This window comes from Hoplias malabaricus, chromosome 1 (assembly GCF_029633855.1).
Source record: "Hoplias malabaricus isolate fHopMal1 chromosome 1, fHopMal1.hap1, whole genome shotgun sequence".
NCBI lineage: Eukaryota > Metazoa > Chordata > Actinopteri > Characiformes > Erythrinidae > Hoplias > Hoplias malabaricus.
The window spans coordinates 43897438-43912792 of NC_089800.1; the positions used below are offsets into that span (position 1 = coordinate 43897438).

Here is a 15355-nt window from a genome sequence, read left to right on the forward strand (position 1 = left end):
GGGGCTTGTCCAATAGAGAATTGTGTTTCAAGTTGTGGCCGAATCTTCTAAACCACCACCGCAGAAGTGAAACCATGGATAGTTACTTTCCAGTAAACAAAATTAAGTGTGGGTTCAGCAGATGGAAGTTTATGGCACTTTTTAAAAAAGGCAAGAATGAAAAGCAATTTGAACTGTCCATCAGGATGTCAGATACAAAGTGCTGAAGTGCTAACCTACAGAAACACCCACATGGTTTATATGATGTCCAGTCATAGTTGCTAAGTACTAAGTACTAAGTGCTAAGTTGTTCATGTTTCTGAATCAAGGAAATCACTCGACATTTAAAAAAAAACAGCTTTTCTGTTTGATGTGCACATTTCCTTTTCTTTGAAATGGCTCCTAAAAAGTTACACATCCCTTCAAACCCGTAGTGTCACAACAATCTTCTGAGCAGAGTGCTTGTACAATCTATTGATTGTAAAATAAAACAGCTCTACATCTCTCACTTCTACCTCCTGTGTGTTCACTTCCCTGGTGACAGTTTTTGTGGTCTATGAATTTTGTGCAAAGTTGTCCTATCTAATCTTTATTTTAAAAAATCCTATATTTTCATCAGCTTTTATATCTATTGTAATCTAATTAGAAATATTATATTCATATTCCTGAAATATATGATATATATCTTGTCATTTGGTTTATTTAAAGAGGAAATTAAAGAAAACAAGAACAGTTTGTGACTTTTATTCAATAACGTACAAACGAATACAGTGCATTGGTTCTTTCAGTAAACCACTGTCCATTTACAATGTGTAAAACCTCTTGGCTAAAGTATTTAAATGTGTCATTTGGGCTTTGGATCACTACACTGATCAGAGGCTTTTTCATCTCTTGTTTGTGGAAACCGTTCCAAAAAGAAGAGACCAGCCCTAAACAATTTCAGTTGTAAAGATATTTCCATGACATGTTTCTGTTCAGCCTTCCTTAGCAACGTAGGCAAGAATTCTAATATATCTAATAACTACCATGGTGAGATAGTTGTAAGGACATCAAAAGATTATACAACCTATTTATTTGTTTGTTTGTTTTTGGTAAACAATTGTTTTTTAGTTTTGCTTTCACATAGAAAAAACATATCATTTAGTTTAAATCTCCAAAACCCCTCAGACCTGCCCACCCTCTCCTTGCACAACCTTTATGGGAAAATGTATGAGAAATATTACACATATTGACTAGATTTGAGAAGATTTCACTTGCTAATCATCATTTCTGTAGTGCAGCATTTCTTGTCTTTTAGTTGGATCCATATTACAGCTTGAATCAAACTGTTTGTCTCATGGGCATCTTCTGCAGAGCAAAGTAATTTAAAAATCATTAAAATGGTTTTTGCTATCCCTCAACACTGGAATTAAAATGGCCTTTTGCCTAACTTTTCCACTGATTGTGATTGTTGTGTAAGTTTGCCTTGATTTTCAGCTGGCAGTGTTTTGGGGATCACATGCTGACCTTGGTTGCTGGACTTCTTCTGGTTATCACGACCCGCTCCCTCAGGCATGGTGTGAGTATGGCACAGCAAGTAGAAACCTGCAAAAGACCTTCCATTAGAAATAGACAATTCAACTATGAATATAACAGCACAATACTTCAAACAAGCATTTCTCTAACTCAAAATGAGATAAGGGTCTTAAAATACATTCCAGTTCAATCTGTACTCACAATAAATAGCCTTATTTCAACCATGTGTTCAATAATGGTTTAAGTTTCTGTCTGAATGAAGCTTTTGGTGCAGAAAGAAATGTTCCCAATCATTCAGTGAAACGTCTCTCAGCACTGGAGCTGTCAAACCCCAGGTGCACTGCACAACCCATTCATACTAAAGCACAAAACATGAGTATGGATCTGGAACAGATCTGACAGCCTAACCACAAAGGTCAAGAGGGAAAAAGTGTGTTCAATTGGACAACTGCCTTATTGTAATGTTATTATTTTGTGCAGATTGTGGCTGTCAAATGTACAGCTTGTAATTTGCTATATGTTTTACAACATTCAACTTACCAGCTGTGCTTTACATAGTAAGAAAATTCCACAATGAATGGACAAGCAGAGCTAGCCCCAAATTAGGAAGAAATGCACCAGCAACTTATATACATAATAAATAGGCATCCCACTGATTTATGAAGTTTTCTATGCAATGAAGTCAAAACAGCCATTGTAATTATTAGCACAAATTTCCAGGGAAACTAAATGTCATCTAATTGGTATAATACATTTTGTTTTGAAATGGTGGTTTGTGATCAAGTTGTCATGAATCTTAAAAGAACACATTTTCCTTGTTGATTACAATGACCGCATGTACCACCTATGAATGTATTTGCACTTTCCAAATGAACACAAAGGCCTGAAAAACCAGTCACAATTCTGTTTCCAAAGTAATGTGGTATATTTTAAGCCATACTGGCCTGGGGGATGACGATTAGTAAACCCTGAGCACCTTTGCCAAAAACAGAAATTTCTGAAGCTTATGTAGTGTAGTTCACAATAAGGTTGACATCATACATTATTGGTTCAAAAAAATCCTGTAAAACAGTCACAGGCATCAGGCAGTGTATTTCGAACCTGACTTAGAAACAGTCATATCCAACCACTCTGAATGATTCTGTTTATATCTGAATAGTTTAATTATCTTAAATGTTTCCCTTCATTTAAAAAATTACCATTTTAAAAAAGATATTTTTCACATTAATGACAAAATAAACTCCACTGGTCTTACCAATGTTCACAACACAAGAATGAAAAGTAGCCGGGTTAATATTTGACTCTTATCCTGTAGTGTTTTTTTTTTTTTTTTTGCGTGAAGAGAAAGAAATGCTAATGGCAAATGGGCTTTCTTTATCAGTGCTGCAGTGCCTTCCGTTGCTTTCACTGAAAGAGGAAGGCTTTGGAGAGGAAAAAATGTTTACAGGAGAAAAAAAAAACAGGTTCAGAGCCAAAGCAGTTAAAGAGCTGAAACCCAATAGAAGTTGTTTAAGAAAGAGGGGGAGAGAGGGGCTACAACCTTATAGAAGCTTTCTTTTGCCTGTCTTTCTCTCTTTCTCTCACTTTCTCTCTCTCTCTCTCTCTCCTTTAAAAGAGGAGAAATCTGAACACGTGTAATGGCTGGCATGGACACAAGAATTTGCTCCTCTCTTGCCCAAGCTGTGTGTTGAGCATGTGTCCTGTCGGAAATCATTACAGCTGACAAGGTTAGGCTACAGAGCCCTAGTGTTTGTTTATAGTGTTGGGACAGAACCTGTCCCACAGTGACACCTGCCCTTGGCCTTCATTCCACATGCTGCTGTCTCACCCTTCCATCACAGAACACTCCCAGCAGGGACTTCAGCTTCACAAAGATCTGCTCACGGCTTTCCAAGAGATTTACAAACCTCAGACAAGGCTGGAATTGCTAGACATTTGCCTTTGCTTCTGACTTCTGGTGCTGTGACAAAGGTTAACCATTTAATTTATATGTTTTTCATTACATCCCTTAGTTCTTCGTAATAAGTGAGAGAATCTCCACATTAGCCTTGGGTGACTGTCTGATGAGTTTTGCGTGTTTGCTCTGGTTTCCTCCCACAGTCCAAAAACACATGTTGTTAAGTGTGAGTAAGTATATAATGGACTAGTGACATGCCCAGGGTGTGTTTCTGCCTTGTGCCAAACAATTCCAGGTAGACTCAGGGCACATCATGACACTGTTCAGGATGAAGCCATTTTAAAAAAGAAATGAATTAATAAATGAATGATTTGATGAATGAATGAATGAATGAATGAATTAAAACATATAGCTTTGTGTTTCTTAGTTTTCATCAGTCATGGTTTGAAATTTTTGTACTTTGACTTAGAGATGCTTTCACAGAGGAATGTCTGCAAGCAAAAGCTCATTTAGAAATGATTGATCTTTAGAAATGTATTGAAATGTTGTGGATGTGACATGACAGAAGAGATGAGCTTTCCTTCTGTCTGGCTCAACTTCAGTGTGACTTTTAATTGCTAACAGATTACACTTTAGTGAATGTTTTCAGTGCAATAATCATACATTAGCTTCTGTTATTGGACACTGAATTGTTCTTATTGAAATCTATAAAGTCAACTTTTGTCACATCCCAAACGCCCTTGTGAATACAGTTATGAAATAAGTAGTTGAATAAAAAGCAGAAGATTCAACGGATTAACATTTTGATTTACGTGTCGTAATAAGGAGGTGTTGGTTATCCCACAGCTCAATACACTCAAGAGTGTCTGGGGTATAACTCCTACTGTCAAGGCATTTCTGTTTGTCTTCATGTTTTTTGTTGTAGTTAATCCCTATAAAGCAGCTGTAATGATTTGTTTTGGACTTGTTTGCAACCAGAGCTAAATTAAAAATGAACCTGGCTCAATGCCATGCACTGTCTTTTGGAGTACTTTTCACCACATGCCTTCAGGCCTTTCAGAGCCTCATTTCCAGTGTTGCCTCATTAAAAGGCATCTCACTTCCTGTAACTCTGACCGCTAAGTCTTCAGAACACTGTGCGGCCCCGCGGTTAAGTCTCGTGTATAGTTTTTTGGCTCCAGAGCTTGTTTGCTGAATTCCAGAAATGGAATTGCGGTAAGAATTAACTCTACTCCCCCCTCCCGAGTCCTTGCCGTTCTAATAGTGGGTAAGTGGCTAAGTTAAGGGGGGTATTTCGAGGCCAAGTGAAATTGGGCCAACATCTGGTTAGCCAACCCAGAGGTTAGTCCAAGGCTAACACCACTCTATAGCTCCTAATGTAAAAAAAGGGCTGACCTCAGTGTCAAAGTGCAGCCTTAACATGCTCCTCAAGCTAAAACCATGTCATGATGAAAAATGCAAAGAGGGAGGACTTGTTCCACCCTGTAATTTTGTGTGTAAGTTGTATCTCGCGTGGCATTCATCCAGGTGCATCCGCGTGCTTCTTCCAGCCCAGCCTCTTCTTCACCCTGACAAACACTCCTGCTGACAGAATTCTGCTACACAGCTGGACAGCTGTGTGTGTGTCTTTGTATTTGTATTTGTATATTTTCAGTACGTAAACTGGACCAAAAGAGGGATAATCTAAAATATGATAATCTATATATATGTTTCAATTATTGTATATTCATTCAATTTACTAATGTACTACCTTTAACAGACATATATCACCATTACTATAGTTTAAAGTCATATTTCAACCATTATCTTGAAGGACCTATAAGTAAATACAAGAATATGAACAAAAAATCTAATTCCTGATCTGGTGCTAAAACAAAATTTGGAGGGAATCAGTGAGTAATGTTTGTTTGAAATTAAGCTGCTTATATTGGAGCTACAAATAATCAACCACTAGAAAGAAAGATAACTCTTAAAACAATTTTGGACTCTTTTAAAGCTTTTACTTTAACAGCTGCACAAAATGAGCATTAAAAAGACAGTGTTAACAGCCATTATTTATATGACAATTAATCGTGAGCTAAAATTTTATTATTGTGACAGGTGTAACCCTATGTCCTGAAAATGTTTAAAAACAAGTGGGTGTTTCTGTATGTGTGTGTGTGTGGGAATATGTGTACGTGAGTGTTTGGAGGGGTAAGCAGGGAGTTTTTTCCCCTTGGTGTGACTGATTGTGGAGGAGGTGCAGAACAATTTCAGGTTAAAAATTCGACGTGTGAGAGGGATTTGAGTTGTATAACTTAAGAATGAGTGATCGCATACATTACAGCCTAATATAATCCAGCTGGCTCTTGACAATGTCTTACAGTATGTCAGCAGCAAAGAGCAAACATACAGCAGAATGAAACAAATGAGATGCACGTTAGCTTGTGGTTTTAATATAAGAGAAAAGAACATTAAAAATTAATGCACACAATGGAAATCTGTGAGCCGTTAGCAACATATGAATGTACGCAGTGAACAGAGCTGCTGTTGAGCTACTGTAAACAGCAGTGTGTATTCATTATGACGAGTGCAAACTACCCCCAACAATCTCACGTTCACACACACCCCAGAGACACACTGTAGGCATTGTGTGTGTTAGTTTGCACATTCTGTGTGTGTTTTAACTTTATAGGGAACCCGTAAGGGCAGTGGTGTTAAAGGTGACCCTTAACCCAAACCCTAGTATAGGCTTCTGTTCCAGTTCCCCCTTAATCATTAGAGTAAGGATGTGTGAGAATGTGATTCTTTGCATTACATAAGAGCAGAAGATTCAGTTTTTAATGTGAGCCATTTTTCATAATAGAATTTATATTTACAGGAAATGTACAAAACTTTCAAAGGCTGACAGAGCTGGTGGTGAATAGCAATGAGTGCTCAGCAGTGATGGCAGGGTATGGATTGGATTAGTTATGACCTAATAAGAAGCAGAGGCACCACTGCAGTGACTACAGTATAAAATGAAGAAATCCATGAGCACAGAAAACATCCATTTTCTAGAACATATCCCACATACCCAGATGCCATGCCACTTCCAAAAGTCAAAACAAGAGTTTCCAAAACAATAGACTTCAACATCATTGACTGGTATAAAACTCTAATTGTGAGAGGATAAAAATGGTAGCAACTTCTAAGATGGATCTTAGATCTTAGATTATTTCAAGAGGCCATCTTAGAAGTTGCTACCATATATATAGAGAGAGAGAAATTAACTAGTTAATCACAATGACATTCTGTAATTAAATTTCATTGTTATTTTTGCAAGGGTGAACAACACAAATAAATGTCTAGAATGTTATGCACAACAAACTCGTTAGAGTTTTCACTTTATTTTAATATTTCAGAGTATTTTTTATGATATTTGAATTGAAATCTCTTAATTTGCTGAGTAAAATTTTCAGGAAGAGAGTTAACCTCAAACAAAATGAAGCTTGAACACAAGAAAATTACCGAATATTAGAAAATTGCACACACATCTCACAGCTCAGACAATAAAATATGTCCATATTCAGCTACAACAGTTTATATGAGATTAATTTGTGGATTAAGCCATACATGAGGAAAAAAACAATGTGTTCCCTCTTGGATGGAAGCCATTGCCGATGCACACAAACACAAAAATAAATGGTGGAGTCACTGTAAGGGACAGTGCGTGAGGAGTCAGTACCAGCCTGACTGCCTTGCCCATTGTCCGGCTGCACACAGAGGGACCACCGTATCATTGTTTCTTTTCTAGCTGACCTTCATGTTTCCCACTGAGTTCAGTTCCACTTAACCATCCCACATCAACAGACTCTGGCCTCCTCCTTATTCCCTTCAAAAACAAAGGGCTTCTATTGTCACATGGGTGACAACAATGGAAAATACCCAGCTGCAGTGGATGCCCATACTTACAGACATGAAAACAGAGCAGGAGCCGGTCCGGGCCTTGGTTTAAGTAGGGGAGGGGAAGAGCAGACAAGCAAAGTAGGCCACTCCATATGTGGTCCTCAAATACCAGCTGTGGATATGTTCTGTTTTTGTTTTTTTTTGCCTTTTACATTCAGATAATTCAACAGGGCTTAGTTCTGCTTCTGGAGTTGATGTGTCCAATATGTTTGGTGTTTTAGTTACTCTAACTAATGTAATTCTAGAAATTAACTAATGAACAAGCCTGTTCTGACAGACAAACCCTTTACATATCTATGTTACACTTAAAGCATTCTTTAATGCAAAAGAAGAGTTTTGGCCCCCAGCGATCCACTTTTGGCCCCCAGCAATCAACTGAAACTAAAAGTGATTCTTGTACAGCACTGGCCCTAAGAACTCTTTTTGGATACATCCATGATATACTCTTGATTTGATCAATTAATTATAATCATATATTTTGTTAACATATTTGGGGTATAGGTATGAAGAGTCACTGGGTCAAATGTTCAAAGTCAGCTTTTCAGTATCTAATATCAGTAATATTTTGTCTTGCAATTACTGGCCCGAAATTCCAACAGATGTGAGCTACATCCCTTGTTTATGTATGAGCAGAAAGCTCATCTATTGTGCTGACAATCTATCGCTCAATTAGCTTCTCTGTGTAATCCTCTCCAGTAAAAATGTTATCTCTTCATGAGAGTGACAGATAGACCTGCTGAGCTCCATGCATGACAACATACTCCATCGCTAAGGAAGTTTGAATACATTTGATTGAACATCTGCTGAACACTCTGCCGACTAACGTCGTTTACATATTTCAAGTGCTCAGCACATCTTAAACTGGACATTGTGAAGTTGTGAAGATTTGGACCACACTTGTGGCACACTGTAATGATAGCCTCCTGAGTGAAAACAGCAGCTGTGTGCATCGGTAATTTGTTACTGATGCAAGAACAAGAGCACCTACTTAGGAAATAAAGTAACTGGCTGTTATCCTGAAAAGAGCAGGGCATTCCCAGACAGCCCTGGACAAAACTGGGAGAATGGCCTCCTAATGATAAGTGGCTCGGGGGAAGGTCCGGTGCATTTTGTCGTTTGCCGTGTACGCTTTGTTTGTGACATGTCGTAATTTCACACAAGAGCGGTCATTACCCTGGAGAGCATGCAGAGAGGGGGGAAAGGGTTTGACCGGGAAAAAGCAGCAACATCCAAACTTTCCTGAGGCACTGTAAAAGTGTCATCAGCTGTAATAAAGAATAGGACTGTAAAAAAAAGGAGGAGTAATAGTATCAGCTGGAGCCTTCCACAGCTAGGGAAATTCCCTTTGTTTCTGTGCGTGTGACTAATTACATAGAGCTAGTGAGCTGTGCACGAATGGGCTGAATAAAATCTTAAATGTCTGACTCTAAAGTGCAGGGTGATGTATGTACTTTCAGCACTTCATCATGTCTGTGGTGCAGATTATTTGGCAGTGTGGGGCCAGTAAATTAAAGCACAGGGCTCTTTCTAAACATTTGAAGGCTTAAGCAACATTCTACTTGAGGTCCATTGCCCAACCCAATTATATTATTTAAAACACAATAATGAAGTTATACTGCCCATAGCTAGCTTGTCTTGCAAGGCCATACATGATCTCATATCAAGATAATCTGTAGACATCCAGGGAAAAAAACATAAGTATGGGTATAATTCACAACCTTAATTCTGAAACCAAATTCCTAGTTAAAATACTCATGGCTGAAAAGTCTCTCAAAATAGAAACAGGGAGTAATAATAACAAACCCTCTATTTAACAAAGGCCAAGGAAGCCAAATGATATCAGAAGAAAAAAAATCTAATCAGTAATGATTCATACTCAGCAAAAGCCAGACACAATGAAAGAATCTGGAAGGTGGAGATGTCTGTGACTTTGATAGTGACACATCAGGGCACGACAAGGTACAGTCAGGGATCTGACAAACTCTAATGTCTATGTCAAAAGGTCTAGGACAGAGGGTGGGGAAGGATGACTCATGGAAGTCGCAGCCAGATTCATGAGACAAACAGTGCTGTTTTTGAGTCAGCAGACACACACCTGAACTCATCCACAGCATAACTGCTGGACATGGAGCTCATCATAATAAACATTTTAAGTCTTCTATTTCCCTTAAATCTCAGAGATTTGTGGTCTAGACTTAGCACAAATTTACTGGATCATTAACTCAACTGAATACCATAACATTTATCTTTTCATGGACATTCTTATTGACTCACACTTAGATACTTATCTACAAATGCAAAGGATACACTTCCTCTGATAGAAGGCCGGTAAGTGCCAGAAAGTGTTTGTGAAAGAGTTCTTTAATGGCTGGTTCTTTAGAGAACAATTTCTGTAAATAAGACAAATGTGTCCATTTTTATGCATAAAGAACCTTCACATAATGTAGATTATATACCAGCTAAATGTTTCTACAATATTACATCCAGCCCACGAAAACGTCAAATATTAATTATTTAAGGGATACATTAAAAGAACCTTTATTTTTAAAGAGCCCACATCATAAATCCACACAAATATATTAAGTAATATGCAAAAGATAAATCAAAAGATAAAAAGAAAGAGTAAGCAGTTGCTTTGTTTATTTGTTTGTTTGTATTTGTATTTGTTTGTATTTTCACTGAACAGGGCCCAGTTTTCCATAAACATCTTAGTATTAAGATCTTAACAGGGAGAGAGAGTGTTCAGTTTGATCCTCACTCTACCACCACCATATTTTTTGTTCTAAAATGCTTTTGGCAAACCCAGCAAAGATTTGCAGATAGATAAATAGCTGATCATAGGATTTCTAGTTAATTACATTATTAATTATGATATATGGTTATATTATACATATGATTGGCTGTTCTGCTGTACCCTGTTGCTGATATGGCTGTATATTACTAGTCTGAACTCTTTCTTCCAAAACAGCCCTCACTTTCAACTAAAGCCAAGACCTCTCCCCTGCGCAGACCACGTGTGTATTATGGTGTCGGAAATGCCACTGCAAGTGGGAGACGGGCATAAAAGGAAGAGTTCAAGAGAGCTGTGCTGGGGTTGAAGCAGAAGGCTTCTGAGAGGTCAAAGTCAGAAGGAGACAGCATTAAACTCTCTCCATTTAAATATTCACCTGGACATTCGCCAGCTACACACTTCACTGATCAATTTGTTTTTAACCTGAGTTGTACGTGGGGAGTATTGTGTTACACTAGTTCATGGCCCATTGCAAAACTGCAAGACCAGAGGCAGAAACACAACTGGGGTGTTCACCGAATCAAACTTTTCTCTAAGGTGCAAGGGGTGTGGGATTTTTATACTTAAATGTCATTAATAATAAATGGACTGCAACTGTTAAATTACAGTAATTTAAACACACTCACACACAAAAAAAACATGTGTTTTACTTTCTATGCAACAGTTTCAATAAAGACCTTCTTTATCAGACCTATCCATGCTCTGCTCACAAAGAGCAAGTGTTGCTATGTTGGACAAGCTTTACTTTATGCTGGCAGAAATCCCATTGAATCTACTGAGAAAACAATATGCAATATTTTTCATGAACATAATGACCTGTACTAATGATGGTACATAAACTTTTATCAAAATTAGAATCTGGGACTGTCTACTACTGTCATAGTAGACAATTGTAAATGCTGGAAATTAATAGGAGAAGTAGTGTTGATCTCACACAGCTCCAGGGTGCTGGGTTTGTGGGTTCAAGCCCCTCTCCAGGTGACTGTCTGTGAGGCGTTTGGTGTGTTCTCCTCGTGTCCACGTAGGTTTCTTCTGGGTGCTCCGGTTTCCTCCCACGGTCTAAAAACACGTGTTGGTAGGTGTTTTGCCGACTCAAAATGTCCATAGGTGTGAGTGTGTGAGTGTGTATCGCCCTGTGAAGGACTGATAGGGTCTGTGTTTGCCTTGCGTCCAGTTATTCCAGGTAGGCTCCAGACCCACCACAACCCTGAACTGGATAAGTAGTTACAGACAGTGAATGAATGAATGTTCTGGAATATAAGTCAAATCTAAACTATATATCTGATACAAACATTTTAAGTCAATGTCTGCAAAAGAGACTTTCAGTATAATTAAGTTTCAATTTATGTGTTGGAAAATACATTGTTACTTTCAGTTTTTCTACTGTCTATAAGCTATATAAACATAGTCTAACATTTTCAGTTGGTGACTAACATAACAGAGTTACGTAGATAATATAAACTCTGACCTAAAGTCATTAGTTGAACTCAGATTTTTTTTTCCAGCAATCTGTAATATTTTCCCCAACAGTTTCTATGAAAGTATGCATTGTGCGGTTTATGGCTGGGTAATTTCCTGTAAATATTTCCTAGCATCAAAACACAGTTATTATTTTGGAAACAACGTTATGAGGATGAGCAGAACTTCATGTAATATAAACACCCTCAGCCAACAGAAACAGTCTCCTCAGAATCAGGAATGATTCTACATTGTAGTGCGGAATCACACTCCTGATAAAAGGAGTATGTACGATGCAATGCAGATGCATAAAATCTGTGTTCATGCTGACAGAAATTGTGCAGGCAACTGGGAAGCTCATCAGTCTGCATTCCTCAAACTGGGGTTCAGCAGAGAATGTAAGGATTATTCCCTATGCATGCTCAGGACATGAGTTCTCTCTCTGGAAACTAATGAAAAGCTAGTAATCCACTACTTTCCCTACCTCAGAGGTGAAAGATGCCAGCGTTCAAAGCAAACAAAGCTTAGCATGTAAGCTTCACATTTAACACTCCAAACACTCAGAGGGAGGGTTTGTCTGATTTCCTGTCCCTCAGTTCAGATTGCACGGTCAGTTCTGGGCCCCATTCTTCTCAGTGATAGACTCAGAGAGGCTAAACAATGCACTTTCCCCACAAAACTCCAGAGGCTGATATTTAAGACAGATATTTTTCTCTGTGACATTCAGCAATGTTCAAAGTAGCAAAGTAGCTAGGAAAAGCCAGAAAACTAGTTTTTGGGGGGTGGCAAGATTTGTGGTGGATTTTATGTGTGCAGAGATATGTATACCAGGTGTACTGTGTTGCTATATGACAGAATCTGGTACTATTGTGTTCTAGCATGTCTTCCTTCATGCAATTGAGCAGCAAGTCCAGCACATGTTCACACAGAAAATAAACAGGAGCTAGCTGCTCCTTGCAGCAAATAAGACTTGGCATACATCAACTCACAGTATGTGTAGATAAGCTATAGACTAAATGCGTAGGCACCAACTCTTAGCCCAAATAAGAAAAAAACAAGAATAAAGTAATTTGACTCATGACCCATTCAACTTCAGTGCTCCATATCCACTGAGAATCTCTCGTGTCAGTGGTATGTGGCATGGTTTAATCACAAGCTATTGTGTTGGCAGATTCAAACTCTTGCTCATGTTTGTAAAGACTGACATCCATGGCATGACAGCTAATAAGACAATGAAGCCCAGGCCGGGGTAATGAGCCACTGAATGGAGACCAGACGGGACTCATTGCCATGTTTTTATTTGTCCACCCTGAATACTCAGCATTCCAGTTGCTAAAGAAAATAATGATGGTTGAGCAAGAAGAGGGGACTCTGCAGAGCTGTAGAGAAAGCCAGTGCTAAGCACACGATCTGCGTTTATCTAACAGAACATCTGATGCTGAGAGCGCTCCCCAGTCCTCCCAAAGTCTACAATCAAACGTCTTACAGCACTGTGAGCTGAAAGCAGGGTAATAAATCACTTCAAGAAAAATGTGCCAGGATATAAACTGGAGAATGCAAGCTTATGGTCCATCAGGTGATAGGGGACACTTTAAGAAACCCTTAGCCAAACTCCCTCTCATGCATATTAGGGTCTTTTCAGAAAAGTCATTTTTAGAGGGAAGTTAAATAACCAATGAGTTTGTCACTTCGTCATGTATATACCACACATGATATTATGTGCCAGAATGCTTGAATCTACACACTTGAATTTTCATTTTGAAGCTGAAAAACAGGAGAATAATGTTTAATTCGCACCCAGAGTTCAAACAGAACGTATCAGTGTAGAGAGAGAGATCCTGGGGGAATTTCACAAAGAATCTTTCTCTGTTCTGAATTTTATCAGTGTAATAGCAGTCCCCAGAGTATATTGAGTAGTACTTTGAAAATTTTGCTCTATGACAAAATCAATGTAGCGTATATTCCTAATGATTCATAACTTACCTTTTACAATAATGGAGCAACAAATCATCACTTAGTTCATTCTTTCTTACCTTATCCTTGACGATATTTAAAAGCTTTAAAGACAACCTTTTCAATCAAAGAAAGAACTATGACCTGGGTCTACTGCAACAAGCAATGAGACTTGTCTTTTCTTTATGTAGACGGTGGTTTTTCGGTGTCAGTGTCCTGACCTGACTTACCTTCTCAGGTGAGCGAAGCGGAGTCATCAAAGTTACCGGAGTCACTCCATTTCCAGCTGAGCTCCAGGACATTCACCGAGCTTTTCCCAGCTTCGCATTAGTGGATACCTCTTAACATCTGCGGCGAAAACAATAGCGCGATATTGACGGTTGGTCTCCTCGGTAAACGGTGAAATAAGCGATGTTCCCGTGGTTCAGTTGCTAGCCCCTCGTCTTCTTCTCAGTCTTCAGTCTGACCTCAGCGAGCCTTCATCCCTCTCCACATTCAGTTTAACGTTAGAGTTACGTCCGCGATCCCGCTACAGCTCTCCCCAGTGACTCACACACAGCTAACGGTCACACGTCACTCAGACTCTCGGTGAGGGAGAGCGAAAGTACTTCAGAAAAAGGAAATACTGGGAAACGTCCTCAGGGGAAACCTTTTTAGCATGACCAGAAGAAAATACCAGTTCATTCAATTAAAATATCTATTTTCACTCCTTTTTTTCTCACTTAGGTGCATCTGTCTGTCTCCAAGTTTCGATTCAAAACAGTGTTCCCGACACAAAAACTCCGAACAACATTTAAAACCACATCTGGATAAAGTTAAACAGAGCTGGAGCTCTTCTGTTTCACTCTTCCTCCGCCACTGTGTGTGTGACACCGTGGATGCTGCACAGATCCCGGAGTCGCTTACAAATGACTCTTTGGTTGTGAATGAATCTTTTCAACGAACCTGACTGATTCACCTCCGTAAAAGACTCGTTCTGTTCTGCTGTCCATGATGTAGTAGACGAGCGTAGTTGTTGTTTTAAAAAAAAGTTTATAATGCTTAAATAAAACAATTCCTCGCTGTTGGAGTGAGGATTTAAGCAATTAAGCAAATGCCAAAATTGATAACTATCTTTTAAAATACACGCCCAATATTTTGAGAAGTATCGCTGTTACGCAGCTTCAGGGTATTGGCGGATTGTGGGTTTGAGCCCCTCTCCAGGTGACTGTGAGGAGTTTGGTGTGTTCTCCCTGTGTCAGCGAGGGTTTCCTGTGCTCCCTGTTTACTCCCACAGTCCAAAAACACACATTGGTAGGGGGATTTGGCGACTCAAAAGTGTCCCTAGGTGTGAATTAATATGTGAATGTGTGTCGCCCTGCAACGGCCATGTGTCCAGCGATTCCGGGTAGACTGCAGACCTTGAAACGGATACGTTATTACAGACAATGAATGAGTGAACGAATACTGTGTTCTCTCATTTTTATTCAACATGCTGCAATTTATTTTCTACGGAGCCCCTGAACGGACATTGTGAGAATTTCTTTTTAGGGAAAAATCTCGTTGGCACCACTTAGTATATCATGAGCACCTCTTCGTAAGTCGTGAGCATCACTTAGTGAGTCGTGAGCACCACTTAGTATGTTTTTCTGTTTGTAGAATGCTTGCTATTTCTGTAGTGCAGGTATGCTGTAGCTCAAATGGATATTGGTGAGTTTGTAGAGGCATACTTTCAGCTAGGTCTCAAATATAGATACATAAAGGTTATTCCATGTTAGAAAATAAAGCTGTGGCATTCGGATGCCACAAGCCGCTAAATATTTAGCCTGATGATCTGTACTCTCCCAATATAACTC

General features: G+C 38.9%; 1 long non-coding RNA gene across 1 annotated transcript; it reads right to left on the minus strand.

Moving 5' to 3' along the window:
* Positions 1 to 1191: 1191 nt before the first annotated feature.
* LOC136689189 (uncharacterized) lies at positions 1192 to 14369 on the minus strand. Its single transcript, XR_010801726.1, has 3 exons — positions 13751 to 14369; positions 1486 to 1563; positions 1192 to 1326 (listed from the first exon to the last, which is right to left on the minus strand). It is a non-coding gene; the product is annotated as an uncharacterized lncRNA (long non-coding RNA).
* Positions 14370 to 15355: the final 986 nt, after the last annotated feature.